Source organism: Ptychodera flava, chromosome 8, assembly GCF_041260155.1.
Source record: "Ptychodera flava strain L36383 chromosome 8, AS_Pfla_20210202, whole genome shotgun sequence".
Classification (NCBI taxonomy): domain Eukaryota; kingdom Metazoa; phylum Hemichordata; class Enteropneusta; family Ptychoderidae; genus Ptychodera; species Ptychodera flava.
The window spans coordinates 32297006-32321683 of record NC_091935.1 but is presented as its reverse complement, the minus strand read 5'-3'; the positions used below and the strand labels follow the sequence as shown (position 1 = coordinate 32321683).

General features: G+C 38.3%; 3 long non-coding RNA genes across 3 annotated transcripts in view; all 3 read left to right on the top strand.

Moving 5' to 3' along the window:
* The window catches only part of LOC139139105 (uncharacterized), an 82095-nt gene that overhangs the window by 37678 nt on the left and 19739 nt on the right, over nt 1–24678 (top strand). The gene's annotated exons all lie outside the window — the stretch shown is intronic.
* On the top strand, nt 16483–18733 carry LOC139137954 (uncharacterized). Its single transcript, XR_011553511.1, has 3 exons — nt 16483–16558; nt 18236–18355; nt 18630–18733. It is a non-coding gene; the product is annotated as an uncharacterized lncRNA (long non-coding RNA).
* LOC139137953 (uncharacterized) lies at nt 22609–24110 on the top strand. Its single transcript, XR_011553510.1, has 3 exons — nt 22609–22709; nt 23070–23177; nt 23984–24110. It is a non-coding gene; the product is annotated as an uncharacterized lncRNA (long non-coding RNA).

Genomic DNA, 24678 nt, shown 5'->3' with positions numbered 1-24678 from the left:
GCAGCCGATTTGAGGATAAGACTTCAGAAACTCAAGGCTGATGACGGAAGCGGAAAGTCTGGCATCGAAAACGAATTTGAGGTAAGGGATGGTAGCATTTATCGATGAAGCTGTAGCGTCATCTTGTGATGGACGCCGAGTTTAATACGAACTGTCCTGTTATTGTAATCGTCGACACACGTCCAGTAACGAATTCGTTAAGTAAATAACAGTCACGAATGCCTTGAACTGTGGTTTTGAAGAAACAAAAAGATGTCCCTTTCTTGTACATTGAATAATGAAAATGTCATATTATTCATTTCGTTTTGTTGAGAGATTTTAGATTTTTCAAACCTGGAAAATTACTTTCACTATGACAAGACGTGTATATCGTTTATAGCCACTTCTGAAATATAACAATGCTTCCTTGAGGTATATACCGTGCATATGAGTTTTACAATTACCCAGTTAACTGTTTTCCTTTCTCCTGGGAAACAGTCTTTATCCAAGGTGTGCCATATGCCATCGGCTGAAGATTGCGAAATCAGTGACGAAAACTTCCACAAGAAAAGAGACAGGGTCATTATACCGAGTAAGTTACAAAAGAACACGAAATTAAAATATCTAAATTTACACTAAAATTATTCATTGTTGGATTCAATCTCGCTTCCATAACCGAGTTAAGGTGTCTCTAATACGATTGCTCGCTATTCATCAACATTCAAACAACCACAGAGCGTTTATATAGAATATTAGAATTTAGAATATACAACTTAATGGTTGTAGTATTTGCTTTCATTCGTCAACTTGAAAACGCGCAAGGCGATTCAGAATTCTTAATGCATTTTTAACGCATCAGAATGTCAAGAAAAATCGAATACGTCTTGTTAGCAATGTAAAATTAGTCCAGTCTCAGTGACGTCGTTTCCTGAATGCCATGTATCTTTATAATTGTAATTTCCTTCAAACTGTTTGATGAGCACTAATTACAGAAGTAAACTGTTTTTCTTCTAAGATGATAGATTCGCACCCTACTTGATGACTCGATGACAGCAGTCCGGAGACAACCCAAGTGACTGTTCACTGCAGGTATGCTGTTTGATATTTGGAAGATTATGTTGGTGCTTAATTATAAAATGTCCGAGGTTTCCTCGGGGCATCAATAAAACCAGCATTAAATACCGGTCTAGTATCGCTTATATTGGAAATATTGCAAGTTAATGCCATCTTTATTACCTTATACGTTGGCATTTGCTAACATGTGTGATGGGAAACATATAACTCACGGTGAGCTTGAATGAGATCATCAATATTGAACAATGATATGAACGATTCGCAGGGCAACTTTGAAACTTATGAAACACTTTGTAACTTTTATAACCTGCGATGTTTTTTTCGACACCTCTTATTTAACTGACTAACCCTGATTCAACCCTTCCCCGCATGAAGGCTCATTGCAGCACCTACCTGCACTAAGTAAACACGACTTTGTAAATATGATCTGCGTTATCGCGAGTGAACTAGGGCATGAGGAGTATACTCAGTATTCGGCCAAGCCGACGAAGTTTCGTTTCCGCCATCACAAAGATAAGCGATCAATAGCCTTTGTAATTGTAAACAGTGAAAAGAAATTCCACTTATAATTGGCGAATGCTGTATGGAGCGTTACCAAAATTTACAGTACAATTGCCTGTGAACAGGGCTATAATTTTGGGCTAGCAACAAAACGTCGAGTCCAGCAGAAGGCGCGGGCTTGAGTCGATCCCTATACGCTATACACCAATTATGTCATGTAGTCTGGTTGAGTGGCGGGCAGCTATCTTGATACGTACACTCTAGGTTAGAACGTTGGAGTCGAAGAGACGGCAACACACAAGTTACACGGTATAACTTCTATGACTCGGGCAGTCTACCAATAGTCGTCAGGTCACGGTCGTATGCCGTTTCAAGGTGTTCTCCGCAGGTTCTCCCAAACGTTTCCGCCTAATTTACTAAAATGCACAATTTATATCGAGTGAGAATCTACATATTATTCACGACTTTGGTATGCGTCTAAAATTTACTAAAAGTTAGTCGGCAACATCAAAGAGAAAGGAGGTAGTTCCCATTATACGATCTATCAACATAGCGCACGAAAGTCCAGATTCCACGTAATGTCATATATTGCTAATAACATAGCCAGTTGTTGACAATACATTCACTCAGTCCGGAAACGGTTACTTCAGAGGTGCGAAAAATAAGAAGAGATCAGTCTTACGATGCATCACGTGTAGACTTTCTTTAAGTCAATGTCATTCTCTGTCGTTCAATCTAAATTCAAACTATTAACATTCTCATCAATGTCGGGCAATATCACAATAATATTATCTATGGGTCAGACAGGAGATGACTGCCTCAGGCCGATTTTTATGGGAAGTTCTTATCGCCGAAACCGACAGGGCCTGTCAAATATGTTTCGCTGATTATCTGTGGATACCATTTAATGTCGTTGATCTTCCCTTATTTCGACATGTAACAACATGTCTCTGTCAGCAAGTTGTACACATAGTGGCTTGGCATGCGAATGAATGATAAACCTTAGCTCTGATTGAAGCAGTCTCTAACTATCTGAATATTCTATCTCTACGAATTACGCACCTTTAAAATGATGTGTTTCGTTTGTTTCTTCCCGTTAGAAAAGTTTAAAAATCCGTCCTATGTCAAAAACGTAGTTTCCGCACAAACTTTGGACAACAAACCCAATTTCATGTAGACATCTAGTTTAGAATTCAAAATTGCCCAACTTTTTTCAATTTTTTTATTCGGTATTTGTCAGGAAATCAAATTCTCGATTTTCTGTCTGCACAATTTTTTTGAATGTTTAAAATAGTCAAAAATAGTCAAATAGCATGACATAAGAAATTCAAGAAGACTTAGGCGATTTATTTTATGTTTTTCCAACATTATCCCTGAGTTGCTTTCTTAATAAAATTCCACACCTCCAAAAACACGTATAAATCTGTTACAATTCTAGAAATGGTATCGGGAGAAGTGGTGTATTCTGCGCCATTTACGCAGTTTGTGAGAAAATCAAAGTTGAACAGATGGTCGACGTGTTTCAAGCGGTGAAAACGTTGAGAAACAATCGACCAGGCATGGTGGAAACTTTGGTATGTTTGTTTTTCAGTTTAATCCACATTTGTGTTAAGTATGTTTGTTCGCGTAAAAACCAAAAGCCAGTGTTTTCTCACTATTCTGCAATATTTGCTGTTGCTTGTATGCCAAAACTTGACACTGAACTTTTAAATATTGACCATGAACAAGGGAAACCTGTCATTTATTTTTTGCACTAATCTCATTCTGTCAGCTGCTTAATCATGAAGTGTTGAACCCAAAATCTAAAAAAATAATGTTTAAAGAGTAGTATAAAAATTTACATACACTGAAGTAAGAATTACAACATCAAGAATGCCAAACAAGAACAAAAGCTTTTTAAAAATAATCTCTACTGTATGAGAAATTTTCATCGATAAGGGAGTGTCAGCATAAACGCTGTCGTGTTTGTAAACCCTTAAAGTCAGGACACGAATTGACCTATTGACCAGGTCACCATGAATCAAATGATTGTCCTCTAATGCCCCCCAACAACCCAGCTCGAATATTACTGTCTTTGTCTAGCAGCTAAATGGTCCAGCCATAGATTCCGCTGATTACCTTTATTTTTATTTATGTCTGAGTGTAAATACCTATCGGAAAATTAAAGGATAAAACGTGAAATAGCATGTACATACGTCTATTCTTCTAGATATACGGTTACTGTATCCCTTATACTTCTCTATTGTCTATCGCCATGTAATTATGTTCCCTTGATTATAACCTTTCGACATCTTCTGCACTTCCAGACACAATACCAGTACTGCTATGATGCTGTTCTCAGCTACCTGGATTCGTTTTCAGCTCACTCAAATTTTGAATGTTAGACAGCGTACGAGTAACCACTTCCCGTTTTCAATTTTAACTATCTGATTTCCGGGTATGTTCATAAGCTATGCTAGTCATATGTGATTTTTGGATACTCAGCATATGACCCTGGGAGAATTAAAGAACATGTACTACAAATTTGCGACTTATTTTTGACTATTGTAATGTATTTTATTTCGAAATGGGATTTTTTATTTTATTCTAGAACAGCCGTTAGAATGTATTTACTTATTTACACGAAGTGAGCTCGTATTGTCGTAGAACCTTTTGCCGCAATTTTCTTAAAATGTTGGGAATTCAAGAGTGGCGAATTTATGACTTGTTACGTTTATAGTTACGAAAGCGAAAAATATGTAATTCATGTGTGCAATTTTACATGCCTCTACAAAGGATATCAATATATATCAATACATCAAAACGTCGCGTTGTGTGCTCTTTGATAATCAAAAAATTCGCTTATTAAAGACCAGATATTTTTCTTCCATTTAATACTACAATACAGTAATAGAATGCGTAGAACAGCTACAAGGTTGACGCTATATCTACATCCTTTTTATAATATTAATAAGGATAAAGTGTGTAACCTCATGGAAGTAATATTTTTGTCGATTGTCAACACTTCCAGCGCTAGTCTTACTTTTTGTCACATAATGATTTGTTATCTGGTTTTTTCCTTCGATTACATAAATTAACCCAATCATGACGTACCACTCGCCTGTGTGTGCGTTATTACCGACCCTGTACATGAGCAATCGCAAATGAACAATATACGTAATGGAACGATTTTGGCCAAACGACCACTCGACTACGCCACGTTACAATATGGTCAAATAAGTGTCTATTGTGTTTCCTATAATGACGATGATGTTTCCTGACTGAAAATGACCCCTGATGCTACTTGAAAATTATGATTCAGGCTGTGTATGTCCATATGCAGGCTGTAAATGTATATGTATCATAATTCCACGACTGATTTCGCAATATCAATACAAAATTTCTCAATATAAAAAAGGTGGATGTAAAGTGACTAGCGTCTTTAAACTGCTCAGATCTCTGAAAACCGCAATGTAGTTATACACCACTCGTGTAAAATCATGGGCAACAATACGCAGCTACTGGTGAATATTAAAGACGTACGATTTAAGCTGTCGCCGCTGGTGGCGTACAGAGTTACGATTATAAGTAAAATTGCGTTGTTTCTGTTCAGTCGCTCACGGGAAGGACGTCGTTTTTATTCTTTTTCAATCCAGGAATTTTGCTCCAATGAGGCGTATTCTCGTTCAGGATTTGGCATTAGCCAATTAGATTTGATCATTCTCCACATAACGGACATTCTACATAGCTATCAGTGATGTCATGACAGCATCTCATTTCTAGTTTTGATTTAACAGGCCGTGCAATATTTCTAAAAACAGATCTTCAGAAAGGGATTTCTTATCGTTAAACAAGCGTTTTATCAAGCATTATTACACCTCACGTATCATCAAGGTGCTGTGATTGGCTGAGTCTCACTCACGTGACACAGGAGAAAAAGTGATAACACATAGTTTTGGTGATAAAGCCCTGTCGCGTGCACTGATATAGCCCGCTTGGTACATCGCGTGCGCTGATATACAAAGCGACACCCTGGATTGACACCAGCTCAGCTGGTCGACATTGTGCTTCAGATGGACAGTGAGCACACAAGAATTGCGACAAACGGTGCAAAATCGGTTTTCCGAAATTACCTGAATTCGAAGTAAACTTACAGTCTCAGGGAGATCAAGACGTTCACAGCAGCAACCCACGACACTAGGTGTACATTTTACGAGGAAGTAAAGACTCAGAAGGGCAAACTCTATACCAAAACGTTCCTACAATCTTTGCAATAGGGCAGAGATTTTTTCGTCAGCCGCCAATGCGCCGAAACTTTTATATAGTTGATGGCGAAGATTTTTCTAACAGCCGACAGATATTTGGTGCTGTTTGGAAGTAACCCAAGAGCCAGGGCAAAGGAAACGCTGTTCAAAAACCAACTATACTCCCCGGTGATCTTGCTAAGATAGCCACATACTTAGGTCGCTCGAATTCGGACGCAAGACTACTGCTGCACAAGGTATGGTTCAACATAATGTTGTATTTTTGTCGTCGTGGAAGGGAGGGACAGCGTGATCTCCATGCAGAAAAATTTGAGATACGGGAGCCTTCAGTAATTACAGGGGGTGGGCCGGGGAATTCTGTGCGCACCTGTACTATAAAATGCGACCCTCCTTCCCCATCCTTGTGTCTAAAATGTGACTCTCCCCCTTGTCCGGCATTATAAAACGTGACCCTCCCCAATCACTGAAGTATTCTCCCCAGGAAAACTCAGCCTGAGAAACAAAATCACTGATTTACATGGCAATACGTTTAATTGTTATGTAAGTTACGGACAGAAATTACAGGGGAGGACTGGCATTTTGGGAGGGGGTTGCAATTTATCATGCAAGCATTTTTGAAGGATCGTGCATTTGCGAGAGGGTCACCATATTTGGCACAACTATAAGGAGGCAAGATGAGGCTGATATAAGGCTTCACCCAAAACATCAAATGATAATACATGGGAGTCTTTCCCATATATTTTTTCTCTTTCCTGTTAACTGTTCGAGGTGTATAATGTAGGATACCACTGCATCTTCTTTGCTTGTGAAGCTTGTCTATAATGTGAATGTATTTAAAAGAATTGACGTATTTCGTAGGCGATTTCATGTTCAGGGAAATATAAAACGGACATTCAAAGGTTTGGCCGTAAAATCATCTTCTACTAAAAGTGACCCTCCCCAAGATAGGTTTTAAAAAGTTACCCTCCCCTTGGACAATTTTCGAAAAAGTGACCCTCAACCAATTCCCTAGGCCCACCCCCCCTGTAATTACTGAAAGGATCCCTAAAGACGGACGATTGCGGCAATAAGTATGTAATCCAAGTTGATAGTGAAGTCACAAAAAAATCACCAGTCCAACGACGATGGTGTATCAGGCGATGTGATGTATGCCAATCCCAATTCACCTCAGTGTCCTGTTCCTGCCTTCGAACTGTACCTTCCAAAGGTGAATCGTAGTTGTGATGCTTTATTCCAAAGACCTCGTGACAACTTCAACACCGAGGATGCTGTATGGTTCGACAAACTCATCGTCAAGAACAACTTGTCAAAGATGATGGCAATAAACATATCTACAGCAGCAGCATTGAGTCAACGCTATACCAATCATAGTATTCGGGGCGACATCGATCACACTTCTGAGTGACGTGGGCTTTAACAATAGACATATCATGAGGGTTAGCCGTCATCGAAACGAAGGCAGAATCAGTTCTTATGTTAGGGATACATCGATCCAGCAAAAGAAGCAAATGGCGGAAACGTTGTCATCTGCAATTGACATGACCGGCCAAGTTGCCATCAGCGAAAACTGCAATAGGAGTTCATGCGTCCCGACTGCATCTGCTAGCCATGTTCAACACAACTGCACACCGTTATCATCCGTCATTTCTCAACCTTGATGTTCCAAATCTGCAGCAGTGTCTCTTTTCGCGGGTGCTATAGCTATGATCGCCGGCGGAAATTTCATATTTTCCTTAGACAGCAACAGTAGGCCTGAATGCTGGAACGAGTCGTCCTTTTAACAGTTGTCCATTTGGATATTTAAAATATTTTCGGAAACCAAAGATTCAAATGAATTAATTTGAATTATATTTCGATTGAAATTAATGAATTCCCAAATGTTGAATGTTCGAAGTGTTTTCTGCCATTCAAATTTTAAAAAACATGCTTCTAAAGTATTACAAACACAACATATATCATCGGAGCAGATTTGAGTAACAAATGCCTATTATTGTGTGTCGGAGTGAGAGTGTGACTGAACTGATGCTACATTTAAATCACATCGTGCTGTTCACACTATTTCTAAATAAAGGACACACTGTGTAGTTTGATTGGTTGCCATGGTTTCAAATGTGAATTTCCGTTAGATTTTTACGAAAAGCAATATATGTGATTACGTGAGTCTATCAATCTAACGTAATTAATTGGTTAAGTGTGCAATATATTTGACTCTTCGTTCTTGTAACGTTCAGAAACGATATATACAAACACAAAATCAGACAATCACATCAATTTTTGAAGCCAAAGGACATTGACTTTTGTCGCCACTTTACTGTTAATTTAACCTACTTAATGCTGTCAGAAATTATGTTTGTATATGACAAAATAGATCCTGTAAAAGGGTTGTATATGGGAGCTAACGATTGGCACCCTGTGTTAAAAATTAAGACACAAGATACGTCTTTCATTCATTAAAGCCTCTCCTCGATATTCAGTTTTTGAAGCAAAACGTTTTTATGAGATCACTGCTATTAGCGCCAAAAAAAGTGTGTTCCACACACAGCTGACAGTGTGTCGTGGTGACTGAAATCAGCTGCATTGATTTTTATAAACCTTAAAAGACTCTTTGATAAGGAGAAAAAATATATACCTCGAAATCCATATTTGATCTACAGAGAATAGTCTGTAGGTTACAGTGACACCACTTTTCCCTTTATTTATCATGTAGATAGAACAAATAAGTTGTCTGAACAAGACTTGTACATGCACTAGTGCATGGTAATGTTATCGCAATCTTGTGCACACATGGTGTCAACCGTAAACTTTCATTTACGACCACAGGTAGGGCTGGTTTTTCCTTCGTCCAAACATAATTTCTGACTTACTCAAGTGAGTTTAATCAACAGTTAAGTGGCCACGAGTGTATATCAATATAGGTCCGACACTTCATATTCATAGAACTTATAATCTTATATTGTAATATAAGCTCTGAACTTTATTTGATACTTGGACCGTTCTGCTAACACACAAGCATTTGTTTGGTTGAATAGACTACACGTAGCCCTTCCACTTTGAACACAGTCCGTACTTTGTCAAGTAGGGCTAGGTCACGCCATAGGGTATCGACATATCCATGATATATTACGGTCCTTTCAACACCGTAACACGAGAAAAAATTTAATATTATAATTCGGCCTAAAAGAGGAACATTCTGCGATTCCCACGATAAGGAATTTCATTTCTCCTATTAGCAAGATACTTGGACCGACCTGCTAACACACAAGCATTTGTTTGGTGAAACAGACTACTCGTAGCCCTTCCGCTTTGAACACAGTCCGTACTTTGTCAAGTAGGGCTAGGTCACGCCATAGGGTATCAACATACCCATGATATATGACGGTCCTTTCGACACCGTAACACGAGAAAAAATAAAATATTATAATTAGGCCTAAAAGAGGAACATTCTGCGACTCCTACGATAAGGAAGTTCATTCCTCCTATTAGCAAAATGCTTGCGAACTGCCATTATATGTAGTCACATACTGATGTTGATCATTTCCAATCATGATGATCATTTTCAATCGCGTATCCTCCACAAATATCATATGCCATTAAGATCATTTACCGGTGAACCCCAGCAAACCATGAGAAGATGGTGACACGTCATGTCAGATAACTGATTTAATGTGTCCTTTATCTGCCCTTTTTTACTAAACAGTTTGCTTAAAAAATGTTTATAAAATAAAATATAACTGGCTAGAATCGCTGCGAACGTTAATTACTACAAAGGCTTGACTCGACTTCATTACTATCTGTTTATTTTTGTCTACCATATCGCTATATTTACATGTCACACCGTTCGATAGCATCAGCCGTGTATGGGCTGCACGCTGGCAGTCGTCTGTGTCAAAGTTCACTGTCGTGGCACAAAGTATGCTGAAGGGCGCAGAGAAGTCGATAGGTCTCCGCAGGCTGTGTAACACGCGTAGCTGTAAGGCTGTCGTTACACACCTGTGACGAAGAGGTTATCTTAAAAACATATTTATCCAAAACTATTTATTAGTAACAGTGAAGTGTCATTTATTGAAATTGCATAGCTGCTCGAGGTTATTGGCTCACTCCTAGTGTGATATTAATGTCATAGATAACACACCTTGCGAACCTTGCCCGGGGAAGTTGGCAGGATCAGGGGCAGAAGTTCCTGTTATCTGTCGATGACGAAGCTGCCTTGCACGCACATCGGAATACCAATGTTTGTCCTCCCTTATCACGTTATATCTAGTCACACAATTGGAATCTGGACATTACAAGTGCGTGTAGCGCGTTCGTAGCTAGTTTACACTGCTATAGCTATGGCGATTTCTAAAGCCGAGGTTTCTACCATATTAGTGGTGCTCGGAAATTTAATCATCGTGACCACTGGAGGTACGTGAATCCCTGTGATTGTTCTCTTCACATTCTTAATTAAGTAGAAACTGGGGAAGGAGAGTTTTGTGGAAAACTATACAACATGCATACAGGTGTCTACTTTCTTTGAGATCACTGTGCTTTGCTCATTGCGAGTAATGCCCCTGTAATTTGTATTATCAGATCACACAATTTAGTTGGTAAATGCAGCAAAAATGTTTGTGACGACCACGCAACATTCCTTAAAATTCAACTCACATAAATCCCTCGAGTCGGACGTAAACAAACAGTAATGTCGTCCTGAAAAATTGAGGAAATAGTTATATAGCAGAGGGTAATATATCATGGGAATGTTTAAGAGTATTTGGAAGGTGTTGTGATAAGAGCCCGGGCAGTAAATACGTAAGAGAAAGATCGACTGTAAGAGCCCGGGCAGAGAAATCAAGTAACGAGAAAAGGATAAAGAAACTCGAACCCAGGGGATCATAAGCAAGAATGATTCGTGCATGGTGGAGTGGGGTCCTGGGCAACAGGTGACTGTACCAACCCAGGTTGGAAAAGTGAAGTGACGGGGGCAGGTAATTTGAGCCCAGGATCATGGTAGAAAATGATTTATGTACGAGTTAATACTTCTGTAAATTGTAAACAGCCAAAAACAAAAAAGAACAACTTTTTTCATTTCTTTGTTTTAATAACCCCTAGAAACCTGCATACTAAATACCATAGCTTACAGACGAGTTGTGTTAAGAAACATATGTAGACCGAGTTTGAAAGGCGAAAAAATATGCAAAACACTAAACCACGTACCAGTGGCAGCAAAACAACTGAAAGTAACGCATGGAAACAGGCTAAGTCCAAAGTCACTGTAACCCATTCATGACAAGCCAGGTCCCTAAAAAGTAGTTGTCATAAGATAGAAGTGATAGATGGAAAACTATACAACATGCATACAGGTGTCTACTTTCTTTGAGATCACTGTGCTTTGCTCATTGCGAGTAATGCCCCTGTAATTTGTATTATCAGATCACACAATTTAGTTTAGTTGGTAAATGCAGCAAAAATGTTTGTGACGACCACGCAACATTCCTTAAAATTCAACTCACATAAATCCCTCGAGTCGGACGTAAACAAACAGTAATGTCGTCCTGAAAAATTGAGGAAATAGTTATATAGCAGAGGGTAATATATCATGGGAATGTTTAAGAGTATTTGGAAGGTGTTGTGATAAGAGCCCGGGCAGTAAATACGTAAGGGAAAGATCGACTGTAAGAGCCCGGGCAGAGACATCAAGTAACGAGAAAAGGATAAAGAAACTCGAACCCAGGGGATCATAAGCAAGAATGATTCGTGCATGGTGGAGTGTGGTCCTGGGAACAGGTGACTGTACCAACCCAGGTTGGAAAAGTGAAGTGACGGGGGCAGGTAATTTGAGCCCAGGATCATGGTAGAAAATGATTTATGTACGAGTTAATACTTCTGTAAATTGTAAACAGCCAAAAACAAAAAAGAACAACTTTTTTCATTTCTTTGTTTTAATAACCCCTAGAAACCTGCATACTAAATACCATAGCTTACAGACGAGTTGTGTTAAGAAACATATGTAGACCGAGTTTGAAAGGCGAAAAAATATGCAAAACACTAAACCACGTACCAGTGGCAGCAAAACAACTGAAAGTAACGCACGGAAACAGGCTAAGTCCAAAGTCACTGTAAACCATTCATGACAAGCCAGGTCCCTAAAAAGTAGTTGTCATAAGATATAAGTCCAGAGTCCACAGTGACATGAAAGTGTCAGTATACGCAAAGACCGAGGGACTGAGGGACAGGTGAACCGTACAAGCCTAGGAGTTAAAGAATGAAGTGAACCCGACAGGTAAATTGAGCCAAGTGGATCATAAGAAAGAATGGTTCATGCCTGGGGGAGTTTGGTCCTGGAGGACAGGTGAAGTGAGTGAGCCCAGGTGGTAAATGACAAGTAACTCAATCCCAAGGGATAATAAGCAAGCGTGAAGCATGCCTTGGGAAAAGTCCTAGGGGTTAACTCTACGAGTCCAGGTGGTAAAGGTGAAATGAAAATTACTGGTAACAGGAGCCTGGGGGATCATAAGTGAATATGATTCATGCCAGGGGGAGTAGGGTCCTGGGGCCACCCTGGGCAGCCAACAGGCAGAGAGTGGAGCAGAAAGTGATACATGCATGGGGTATACGTGGAAATGCAAGCAAGTAGACAAAAGAAATGAACTGAAAAGTCAGTGATAACAGAACATGTGAAGTAAAGTCTCTTCAAAAGGCACATTTGCAATGGTTGCGAGTCCAAAGTCAACGGTAACCAGAAAAGTTAGTTCATGAAAAAGCAAAGCTTCTGCAAACAGCAGTTGACATCGGTTGAAAGGCGAGGCACAAGAAAACTTCTGATATACTAATTGAAAGGCGGTAGCTGTTGCTTGACCCTCTATCCAAACATAGAATGCGACGGAAGTCGACTAGGTGGAGAACGTAACATGCACTATTACGTGCACGGAGTATTAGTAAGCGGAAAAACGCAAGCAAAAAACATCAAAGCAATTAACTTAAAACGGCAACCTAAAGTTGGTAAAAACAGTGCATGTGAAGCAAAGTTCCTTCAATGGCACATTGGCAATGATTGCCTATCCAAAGTCCATGGTAAAAGAAAAACTGATCAGACTATGAAACATGCATAGATTGATTTCCAGGGTATCGCGGTGGTCTAATACCAGAGTAGGGGCATAAGACAGGTTCTATGGCGACGACTCCTGACCGGAGCGCAATCGATAGACGCCACAGCACCGCTGCGAGATCACAACCTGTATACTGTCTAGCCTGTTGACTGCATCCTGCCCTTGGTTCACAAAATGGTGTCCTGTTGATTTTCAGGCATGTGACTAAGCGAGCGCTCAGTTATTATGGCCGCGGGTGAGCCGGCAAAATCCAGGGGTCACCTTAAATTTGAAAACTTCAAAGGGGGAGGGGGGTGTCGTGTATTTTGTAAACAGCACAGAGAGAGCTCACTATATTTTCATAAGTATCCGTCCTGTCAAAAAGCAGTTTCAGTGTTCAAAATATTCTGGGATCATGGAAATAAAAATAAAAATGATTCACTGTATGATTTCATTCTCTGAAGTCATAACTGTAAATCTAAATAAAAGTATAATTATCTGTCACATGAACATCTTGCCTTGGCAACTCTGAGGCTTATCTTCTTGAAACGAGTTAACTGAATGAACAATGGATGGGACGGCAAGAAATTCGATTTTTGATTTCACCAAATGTAGATTCACTGTACATGGTAGTCTATGAGAAAACTATGAATAATATTTCCCTTTACAAAACTGGCTAAATCTGTGTATTTATGTACTTTTGATTATATATATTGATGTACGTGATTAGACTAAGGTGGTTATAGGTGGATATGTGTGCAAGAAATTTGATTTTGGAATTTCACCGACATGTAGATCCACAATACATGGTATTTTATGGGGAAACTATGAATAATTTTTTTTCCACTACAAAACCAGCTAAATCAGTGTATTTATAGAAGTTTGATAATTCATTTTAAAGTACTTGATCAAACTTGTTTTCATACATACCCAAAATATCGACCTGTGTTCTTTTACGACATAGAGGACAATTAATTTTGATGTTTTTATTTTTTGTTTGTGTTTCTTTTTTGTTCCTAATCTATTTCAATGCCAGAAATATTACTTATACTTGAATCAATGCCTTGATTGTTAGAAAAAGCTGATTGTCCTAATACTTGAATCCTTTAAAAGCTTGTAATTTGCAGGTCACTTGACATCAACGTCAGCACTAGAGAGTTTCTTTCGTTCATCAATCATCAATGCGGAAAGAAAATCAAAAGTAGCATTTTCCTCATATAGGCAACAAAGAGATGGCGCAAATTTTATAATTTCAAATATCGTAATATTAGGTAATCTAGATCTGCTTCTCTACTTCCCAAATTTTTTAGGTTAACCTCTGATGTTTGTTTTTGATTTAGTAATGGAATGTTGAAAGCTCCATTGAGAAATGTTTAAGCTAAAGTTTAAGTGTTACACTTCGAAGGCGCATACTACCATTCAAACCGAATCTTTTCAAACAGCTACATGTGCACGTACGCAACGCGTAAATCTAACAGTCTTATTACGTTTCTTGCTACTAGTGCAGTCTTAACCTCTTTAGTGAGCGAATAGCATTCTTTCAAAATGCTCGGAGCGTCTAACTCAAAAAAGTTACGAACTCCAATCCAATATTCTGACGGAAATCTGTTGAACAACATTTCTATGCATCCGTGGAAATAATCTTTCTATTAGCATTACTTTGATAAGAGCTGACGTTAAGTTCTCCATAATATAATAAACATAGCGAAATGGCAACCAAATTCCATAACCAGACAAATTTGCATATAGGGTTAACACTGAGTTTGCACTGTATCTAATCCTTTTGTCCTCTCACACTGAAACTGCCACTGTGAACTTTATGATTATATTTTGAATAATCAGACGTTAATATGTTCCTGTATGTTTGATTAAGACCGTGAAATGTTGATTGGTGTTCATGTTGATTGTTGTTTATGGCAGAAACTGCTCACCTATTTTCGAATATCTCATTCCGTTCGGATGGTTTATTCGGTGATTCCAGCACTTTAAAGAATCTAAGGACCCTTTCAGTTTTGATACATATGACCAAGTTTATCTAGCGGGACAAGTATTACCCCGATTAGGCACATGATTTATGAGTCAGACCGAAATACTCACGGCAACTCTCAGAGATTGTAGCACGACGTGGAAAATAATAACCTAACTGGGGAGTCTCACCAATGGCCTCATTGAATCTCTGCCACATTTACGATTATCACGGCCACTTTTTGGGTGTCGCGCGTTTTCCAAAATGCATAATACCTCGAAATCCCTCAAAAATATTACAAAAAAACCTGTTTCAATATCGATCCTCGAATCCGCTAACACATGCAAAACATTGACCTTGCTCTAGCTTACATGGATGTGAATCAACAATTCAAAATGACAGCCCGAAAGGGGCAGTCAGCTTTGCAGACGCGATTGTCAAAGTTGTGGCAGATTATTAATTTTTTTACTAGTTTACGGAAAGTGCAGTCTCTAGCTAGATAGCTCTTATCAAAATCTGAACCAATCAAAATCTGAATCAAACGTGTATTGAGCCAGCTGGGCACATGCAGGATTGAAAAAGAACCAGTTTGGAATATTTAAATTTGCCTGGCAGAGATTGGTTGGAAGCGCAGTCAACGGACTATAGCAATATTGTTCCTTGAAGAGCAGGAGTTAGTCAATTACAACTTGTGTATTCACATATTTTACGCCCTTTTCTTATTATCACCAAGTCAACCTTTTTCTATGGTTCTATATATGGTGTTATGACTTTAAGTGTATCAAAACTACAGGTTTTTCGTCCTTACATTTTGAATGACTTTGAGTGGGTAAGTAACGAGTAGTGGTGTTATTTCGAAAGTTGCGTGATCATAAAGACGTGAATCTTGAGTACTCGCCGATCGGCGTATACTCGAGATGTAGGTACTGTATCCACCAATACACACTACAACTGCAAGAGTGACGATGTCATTCTGCGGTAGAGGAAGGTCCTATGTGTCAGGGGGTAAGAAACTAAACTTCATCGACAAGAAAGTGGTGTTAACGAAGTCATCTTTGTCGCCCTTCTGTAAACGTATGTGCACTTATGATGAGGAGATACAATATCCTCTGCGACACTTCCTTGTAGGTTTTTCGGAGTTACGGAATAATTAAGTGCATTGAACAAAATATTTCCACAGGCAGATATTTTACGTGCATGTAGTACACTTGTTGAAATATAGATCGCATTAGCATGAAAGAGCGTAGTAATGCACCGTCTGTCTCTTTTGAGATAGAGCATTGTCACTAGATAAGAGCATTGTCTCTCATACAGTAATTTGTTCTGACTATTTTCTGCTAATTTTCGAAGCAATCACACGTTCTGTCTAGTTTTGTCGGGGATACAATACGGTCCAACAAGATACTTATTTGTTCCCATTTTCAAAAGAATCTGCCCTGTGTCACGGATAAGGATATTTTACTTTGTTTACTCTGTATGAACATATTTTAACTCTACAACTGGACTTCAATGCAAAACGAATCCTTGCCTTATCGGAGAAAACTTTGTCTAAATTTTATGGTAAAACAGCTGAATCATTCCTGCACTTTATCCAGATCGACAATGTGTTGCACATGAGCCTGATCGAATTGACTGTAACCCGAAACTTGGTGGTGGAGAATCGATGTGTAATAGTCTCGATTGCTGCTTTGAAGAAGCAACAGGTGGTCGTCCATGGTGTACATTTCCTGGTGAGTATAAGCCAGACTATTACACTATAGGTGTGTTGACATTATATGTAAATCGCCTTTTTGACAACCTGTATGACGTAAAGCAGATTTTGGAATAACTATAAGCTTATCACCCATTTGTTTATATTTTGATGTCGAATTTCTTTTTTTTTTTGGTAGTCTGAGAGACAAATGATAGAGTCAACGGTTTCAATAGTTCTATTACGTGAAGATATTTCGTCGAAAGAAACACCACGAAAGTTTATTCGTCGTGTTTTCAAACATGATATTGGTCAGTTTTCGTCACATTTGCATGCGTAATTAACGATTACGGTTTTATAAGTCTTGAATAAATTGCGAGCCCGGTGTTACTGCCGCACCATATTAACGATTGATCATCATATGATTAGATCCTGCTCAGGTAGTTCTCTAACTGAGAATTTTGTCCTAATGCAAAGACAAAACGTAACATGCCTTGCAAGCACTATTGCAAACAACCATAGACCCTCCTTTTGGAGGGTCTATGAAACAACTATGCAACCCTTCGTGACAAGACTTACGCTAGCTTTGTGATTAATAAAGTAACAGGTCCACGGGTTCGCGATATTGATATATTCCAACAAAATAATGTATATATTGCTGGAGTGTATCGTTTATTGACTGTCACTTACATTGAAGGCTGTGACAAGAAATTGATTCTCAGAATCCTCTAAGTTTACCGCCACAGAAGACATGTGATTACACAAAGCTGTACCCTAATATGATAATCAGACGAACGACGACGAGAAAAACTGGCGAATAACAAGTAGTTATTTGACTCTCCAATCTCTTTGCCAACATAGCGATAAGACATGCAAACATGACGATATCTGTCGAGTGACATAGTTTAAACATGACGCTCGGAAAAGCTTTCTTACTCGGTCGTTCAGTAAAACATCGGTAACAGAGCAGATTAAGTCCCCTTAACAGCAATTGTACGTGGATTTGTATGAATTTTTGTTAGAACTGCAGAACATTACATTTCTTTTGACGTAGCTCTCCATGACAAACTAAATAGTAGGCTTCTGACGTACATGCAAAATACATGTACTGATATACAACTCGATATTAGTATTCAAGTAATTGTAAGGGTAATGATTAAAACAGATTTCTATATTTGTTGCATTAGTAGAATCTGCAAGTAATGACCTTATTCTCAGCAATATTCAAACACGAAGTTTGTTAAATGCTTGGTTTGAGTTTAGTAGATATATGTTTTCATTTTGCTAATATTTTGCAATGGGCAGTCAACGGAAATGCGCATCGTTGCTCTTTACCTTGCAAACTCTTCACAAAATCATCATTAAAATTTACCAGATTTTAACCGAATAAATCACTCTTAGATGTATACCACAAATTTGCATACTCGAATACCTTTGTCGCAAAAATGCTCATGCGTATTGATGAAGACCAATTGGCATGCAAATTTAAAACTATACATACTGTCATAATATATAAAGAACATATTTCGATTGCATTTCAATCTAGTATACTTCAAATATTCAAAAATCCATATTAACGTATGAGGAGTTGCAATGTTCTTGGATGTTGTTTGAATATCTATTGATTGGAAAATTACAATTGGCATGGCATTCATCCACAAAGTATTAATTTAAGACACCGGATATATTTAGGTATTTCCCATGTTTGTATTTACAGTACACTGTTCAATAGAACAAAGTGATAGGGTTAACTGTGGAAATGTTAACAATACTGATGACTGTTTAGAACGAGGATGTTGCTGGGAAAGGTCATCTACAGGTCAATGTTTTCTTAATGGTAAGTGACTACTGAAGATACTTTAATTATCGAAATAAAGAAACTGAATTTTATATTTTCACATAGTTATCAACAAATCTCATTGTATGTCACACAAATGTAAAGACACAAATCTGATCTGGAGTGGAGATTTAGCCGAGCGGTTCTGTCTATGGCCTTTCAGCTAGGCGACTGATGCCGTATGTTGTGGGTTCGAATCCGACTGAAAACTAGCCGTATTTCCTGGCAGTAGGCTGATCACATTGTTTGTTTTTTTATTCAATATATTTTGCAGTGGAATGTTCTATCCCTAGCGCCAACCGCATTGACTGTGGTCCAAAATCGAGAGACGAATGTCTAGCAGATGGATGTTGCTATGATGATACATGTTTTTATCCCATTGGTGAGTAATCTCACAGTTTTTAGGAATAGAAATCTTGTGTAAATACATTATTGAATCTGTCTCATTTAACACGTCGTTGTTATTGAAACTTTTTCTCTAAAACCACACGACAAGTGCAGTGCAGGCCTATCATTTATTTTTAAGGCTGGGGAGTTCGATGCTTCATCAAGCATCCATTGTTTGTGAGAAGTGTAGTATATGTGTATAGCAATTTTGTGCCACATTTTGATATCACAAATACTTTTCCATATGCCAACACAAACATTCAGTGTTTTTCCATCAATGATAACATAAAGGATAATATGGTTACTTGGCTAAGTATCATATCGATAGCACGATGCAAGAAGGGCGTATCCACTGTTAGGATATACGCACCTCTTCCACAGGGCCATCGACATACTGTTCATTTAACACAATTTGAAAGGATAACAGACAGGTTTTTTTCAGTCTGGCATGTAACAGTTTTGAGGATTCATGGAGATATTTTTCTAGTGTTTTATCACGAAGCAGACTTACGGTAACGAAAAATGAGTGATATGTAAAATGACGATAAAGCTGTAAATAGGTGAAATATTTACCTTGACCACTAGATGGCGATGTGATAAAATAGAAATAATGAGCGACGCAATGACCATTCGTCTATTTATGGACAAGGGCGAGAGACAGGCCAGAAATTAACGGGAGGGGCTTGCCGAGCCCGTTAATCTTGGCTTTCGTCTCGCCCGCGCCCATAAATAAACAATAATAAACAGGGCGGAGTCTGTTGTTTCCATTATATTATCAACAAAGCCGAGAAAACCGCCAAAAAATACGAAAATTCCCAAAGCGAAAGACAACTCGGCCGAGAACTTGTACAATACGCGACGCATTGTCACGCCTGCTTTAAAAAGTGTGCAAATTCGGAGAATTGTTTTGAAAAAAGTGTCTAAACTTGGCCCACAAGTACTTTATTTTGTTTTGTGATTGATTATGTTTTTTCCCGAATAACAATATACATTTTAGCTGTAAATTTACGATGTTAAGAGCATAATTTATATTTACGGGATGTAAACAAACCATTGAGTATTTGTCGTCAGTTACGTGGTTTAGCTCGACCAATTAAAATGGGATGGACATGGCATGGTAATAAAATTCATAATTTAAATGTGCTGTTTTATGTTACTGCTACAATAGAAATTATTCTTTGATAAATGGAGGTTAGACAATTATACCTGTGTATTTTCATATTTCACACCCATTTTTTGTTATCACCGTAACCAAGTCAACCTTTGTCTGATTTGGAGTGAGTAACGAGTGGTGTGATTGCGAAAGTTGCATGATTATGGAGACCTAAATCTTGAGTACTCGCCGATTGGCGTATGCTAGGGATGTACATTCTGTATCCACCTATTCAGGGTAAAACTACAGGAGTTACGTTGTCATTCTACGGAAAGGGAAGGCCTTGTATCAAGGGGTATGAAACTTAACTTCATCGACAAGAAAGTGGTGTTAACGATGTCATCTTTTTCGCCCTTCTGTCAAAGTATGTGCACGTAGCATGATGAGACACAATATCATCAGCAAACACTTCCTTGTTGGTGTTTCGTAGTTACAGATATTTAGGTGCGTTAAGACAAATTATTATATTACCGTGCCCTGTCCGCCGCATTTTAATTGGTCGAGCTGAACCACGTGAATGACCGCAAATACACGTAAATCGTTTTTTACATGCCCGTGAATATGAATATTAACAACTCACCGTATCGTAAACATCGTAGCCTTCCAGCTTAAACGTAAATTGTAGCTTGTGCAAAGATCATAATCAATCACAAAATATAAGGAGCACTTGTGGGCCAAGTTAAGAAACTTTCCCCCTAGATCTCCGGATTTTGCAAACTTTTTACAACATGCGTGACAGTTGCAGTGAGCTCACATACAGTGCAGCACGTCACTGTTCAGTGAATACAATATTTGTGTAGGCCTACTACAAGTTCTGAGGCCCTGTTGTCTTTCGTGTGGGATATATGGAAATAACAGACTCAGCCCTGACCATTAAAGTTTATTTATGGGCGCCGGCAAGAGGAAAGTCAAAATTAATGTCCTCGACAAGCCTCGCCTGTTAATTTTTGGCTTTCCTTTCGCGCTTGCCCATAAATAACATCAATGGTCAGGGCTGAGTCTGCTATTTCTATAATTTTTCCAAAGGCATGTGCAAGTAGTAAACTTGTTGAAACAGACTGAATTAGCATAGTATACATACGAATGCACGGTCTGTCTTAATACGTAACCGAAACTTACAGCATTTTCTCTCTTGCAATGATTTGTACTGGCTGCTTTCTGCTAACTCAGTCAACGTACGGTATTTCGATCCACTGTTTTTCCATTTTCGATGCAGTCACACAGTGCATCTCTCTAGTTGTGACGGGAATACAATGCGGTCATGCAAGATACTTAGTCGTTCCTGTTTTTTACAAAAAAATCTGCCCTTCGTCACGGATTAGGATGTGTTACTTTATTAACTCTGTATGAACAATTTTTAACTCTACAGTAGGACTTCAATGCTATGCGATTCCGTGCTTTATCGGAGAAAACTTTGCTGTAATTTTACAGTAAAATACCTAAATCTTTCCTTCACTTTATCCAGATAGAGAATGTGTTGCACATGAACCTGATCGAATCAACTGTAACCCAAAACTTGGTGGTGGAGAATCGATGTGTAATAGTCTCCACTGCTGCTATGAAGAAGCACCAAGTGGTCGTCCATGGTGTACATTTCCTGGTGAGTATGAGCCAGAGCAATACGCGATTGGTGTGCTGACATTCCATATAATTCAGCCTTTTGACAACCTGTATGACGTAAAGCAGATTTTTAAAAACACAATAATAATAATAATAATAATAATAATAATAATAATAATAATAATAATAATAATGGGTTCTTATATAGCGCACATATCCACAAATACATGTGATCAAGGCGCTTTACAATTATTATTATCCCTGGTCACTGGACCTAATATGATACCACTCAACTCCCTGGGGAGCAAACAACAGCTCACATGTGGGCCGATAAGCGCAGCAGAGCTAAACGCACACATTACAACCACTGTATACCGGGTACCCATCACTCTTGGGTGGGGAGAAGTAATGAGGAATAAAGTGCTTGCTCAAGGACACAACACAATGACCATGCCGGGGCTCGAGCTCACCATCCTGTGATCGTGCGTACACTGCCCGAGCCACTGGCCCATGATGCCTCCTCACTCCTCACTCATGATATCACCCAAAATTTTTATATTTTGATATCCGATTTCTTTCTTCCGTAGTCTGAGAGATAAATGATAGAGTCATTGGTCTCAATAATTCTATCACGTTTCAATGGCGATATTTCATCAAACGAAACGGCACGAAAGGTTTTTCGTCGTGTTTTCAAACATGCTATTGGTCAGTTTTCGTCACATTTGCATGACTCATCATTAACATTTACGGTTTTGTAAGTCTTGAATAAGTAAATGGTGAGCCCGATGTTACTGCCGCACCATATTTACCATTGATCACCATATGAGAAGATCCTCCCCACGTAGCTCTCTAACTGAGAATGTTGTCTTAATGCAAAGACAAAACGTAACATGCCATGAAAGCACAATTGCAAACAACTACAGATTTTATGTAACCCTTCCGGACAAACTTACACTAGCTTTGTGATTAATTAGCAACATGTCCATGGGTTCGCGATGTTAATATATCCCGACAATATAATTTATATATTTCTGGAGTGTATTGATGGCAAAAAAGTTGGTATGGCATTCATTCACAAAATATTGACTCAACACACTGGATATACTTAGATACTTCCCATGTATGTTATTGCAGTACACTGCTCAATAGAACAGAGTGATAGGGTTAACTGTGGAAATGTTAACAATACTGATGACTGTTTAGCTCGAGGATGTTGCTGGGAAAGGTCGTCGACAGGTCAATGTTTCCTTAATGGTAAGTGGCTACCTAAGAAATTGTTTTATTATCGAAATAAAGAAACAATTTTAAATTTTTAAATAGTTCTCAACAAATCTCATTGTATGTCAAAAATAGTTAGGACACAATTAGTTACAGAGATCATAAATATTAAGTTGGAAAATAAAAAATCATTAAATTAGGAAAGTGTCAAAAATTCATCGACCACTGCTTGATCATGAAGCTGTTGTGGGTTCTAGTACGGTTATTCAATGATTTTTCATACGGGTACACCTATATACAATTTAATACATAACTAAATAATGTAGAATTAAAAGAAATCTTTCCTGGTAATGGTCCAATCACATTAGTTTTTTTTATTTTTAATATATTTTGCAGTAGAATGTTCTATCCCTAGCGCCAACCGCATTGACTGTGGTCCAAAATCGAGAGACGAATGTCTAGCAGATGGATGTTGCTATGATGATACATGTTTTTATCCCTTTGGTGAGTAATCTCAGTTTTCTGGGATAGGAACCTTGTGTAAGTACGTTATCGAATTGGTCTCATTTAACAAGTCGTTGTTCTTGGGAATTCATACGAGATGACCGGTATTAATAAAGAGGGTTGAAAAATGACGTCTCTTTTCCGCGAAAACCACACGACAAGTGCGGTGCATGTGTGTAGTACGTTTGTGTTTCATTTTAATATAAAAAATACTTTCCACATGCCCTGCAACACAAAAGTCAATGTTTTTTTAGGTGATAACATGAAGAAAAATATGGTTAATTTAGCAACGTACCAAATGCTGTTCATTCGAAACAATTTGAAAGACGGTAGACCAGTATTTCTAATAGTTCGGCATGTAACAGTTTTGAGGATCCATGGCGATATTTGTTACAGTGTTTTATCACGAACCAGACTTACCGTAACGGAAAGAATGATGTCTAACATGACGATACAGCTGTAAATAGGTGAAAAATTATAACAGAAAAATCAAACACGATTGGAACTTATTTGGGATAATTGGATCTTTATATTTTTCAAATTTATCAAAAGTTTTAGGTACCCTAAAGCTGAATGTTGCGATATTAAAAATTACTCATAGAAACAAGTGTATAACTCAAAAAGAAATGCAGATGAGGCTACATTTACAGATTATATCGGCCTTACTTCACCATCCAATTATCGCAAATTAGTTCCAATCGTATTAACTAGAACTTAAGTTTATATATTGTGATGTGATGTTTTATTTTCATTTCAATGAAGTAACACTCGTGCTTCTTTTCTGCAACGTTCTATCTTTGTCACAGTGTGTGAGGACGACACGTTTTACGAAAACGGTGATTGCATCAGTTGCAACTGTAATAGTCCATGTGAAAAGACAACCGGTGAATGCGACAGTTCATGCCAATATGGATATATTGGTAATACATGTCAGGATGGTAAATAATTTTATTGTTATGATCGCGGTTTGATTAATGTTGCTCTTACGGTCAACATTGCAACATTAAACACACGTCTCTAACGATAGATCACACAAACAAGCATACATTTACATCATTCTTGACGGCCGTTCCTCTGTAGAAGATTTTAGTGATAAAGGCTTTGGAATGTTGAATGTTCTTTGAATATAACCTGGAAAATCTCAAACGTATATCCAGAATGTAACCTCAAGTACTGCTGAATTCACATGCCAGCGAAACCTGTTCTTACGGACACCTCTCTAATCAGGATACCTCTTTATTAAGGACAGAATTATCAAACCATAAGTTACACTTTGAATAGAATTTCACCTGTCTATTAAGGACACCTCTATGTTAAGGACACTTTTTCCCGTGCTGAAGGTGTCCTTAAACAGGAAGTTACAGGACAGTCCGGTGGGTGGTGTGGTGTACCACGGGCGTAGAGTAAGGAAATTGATGATTACACAGCCATTTGCATACACTGGGAGGGAGTTTTTGAAATTCTTATAGCATCGCTTTGACCATATGAAAGATTTGAATAA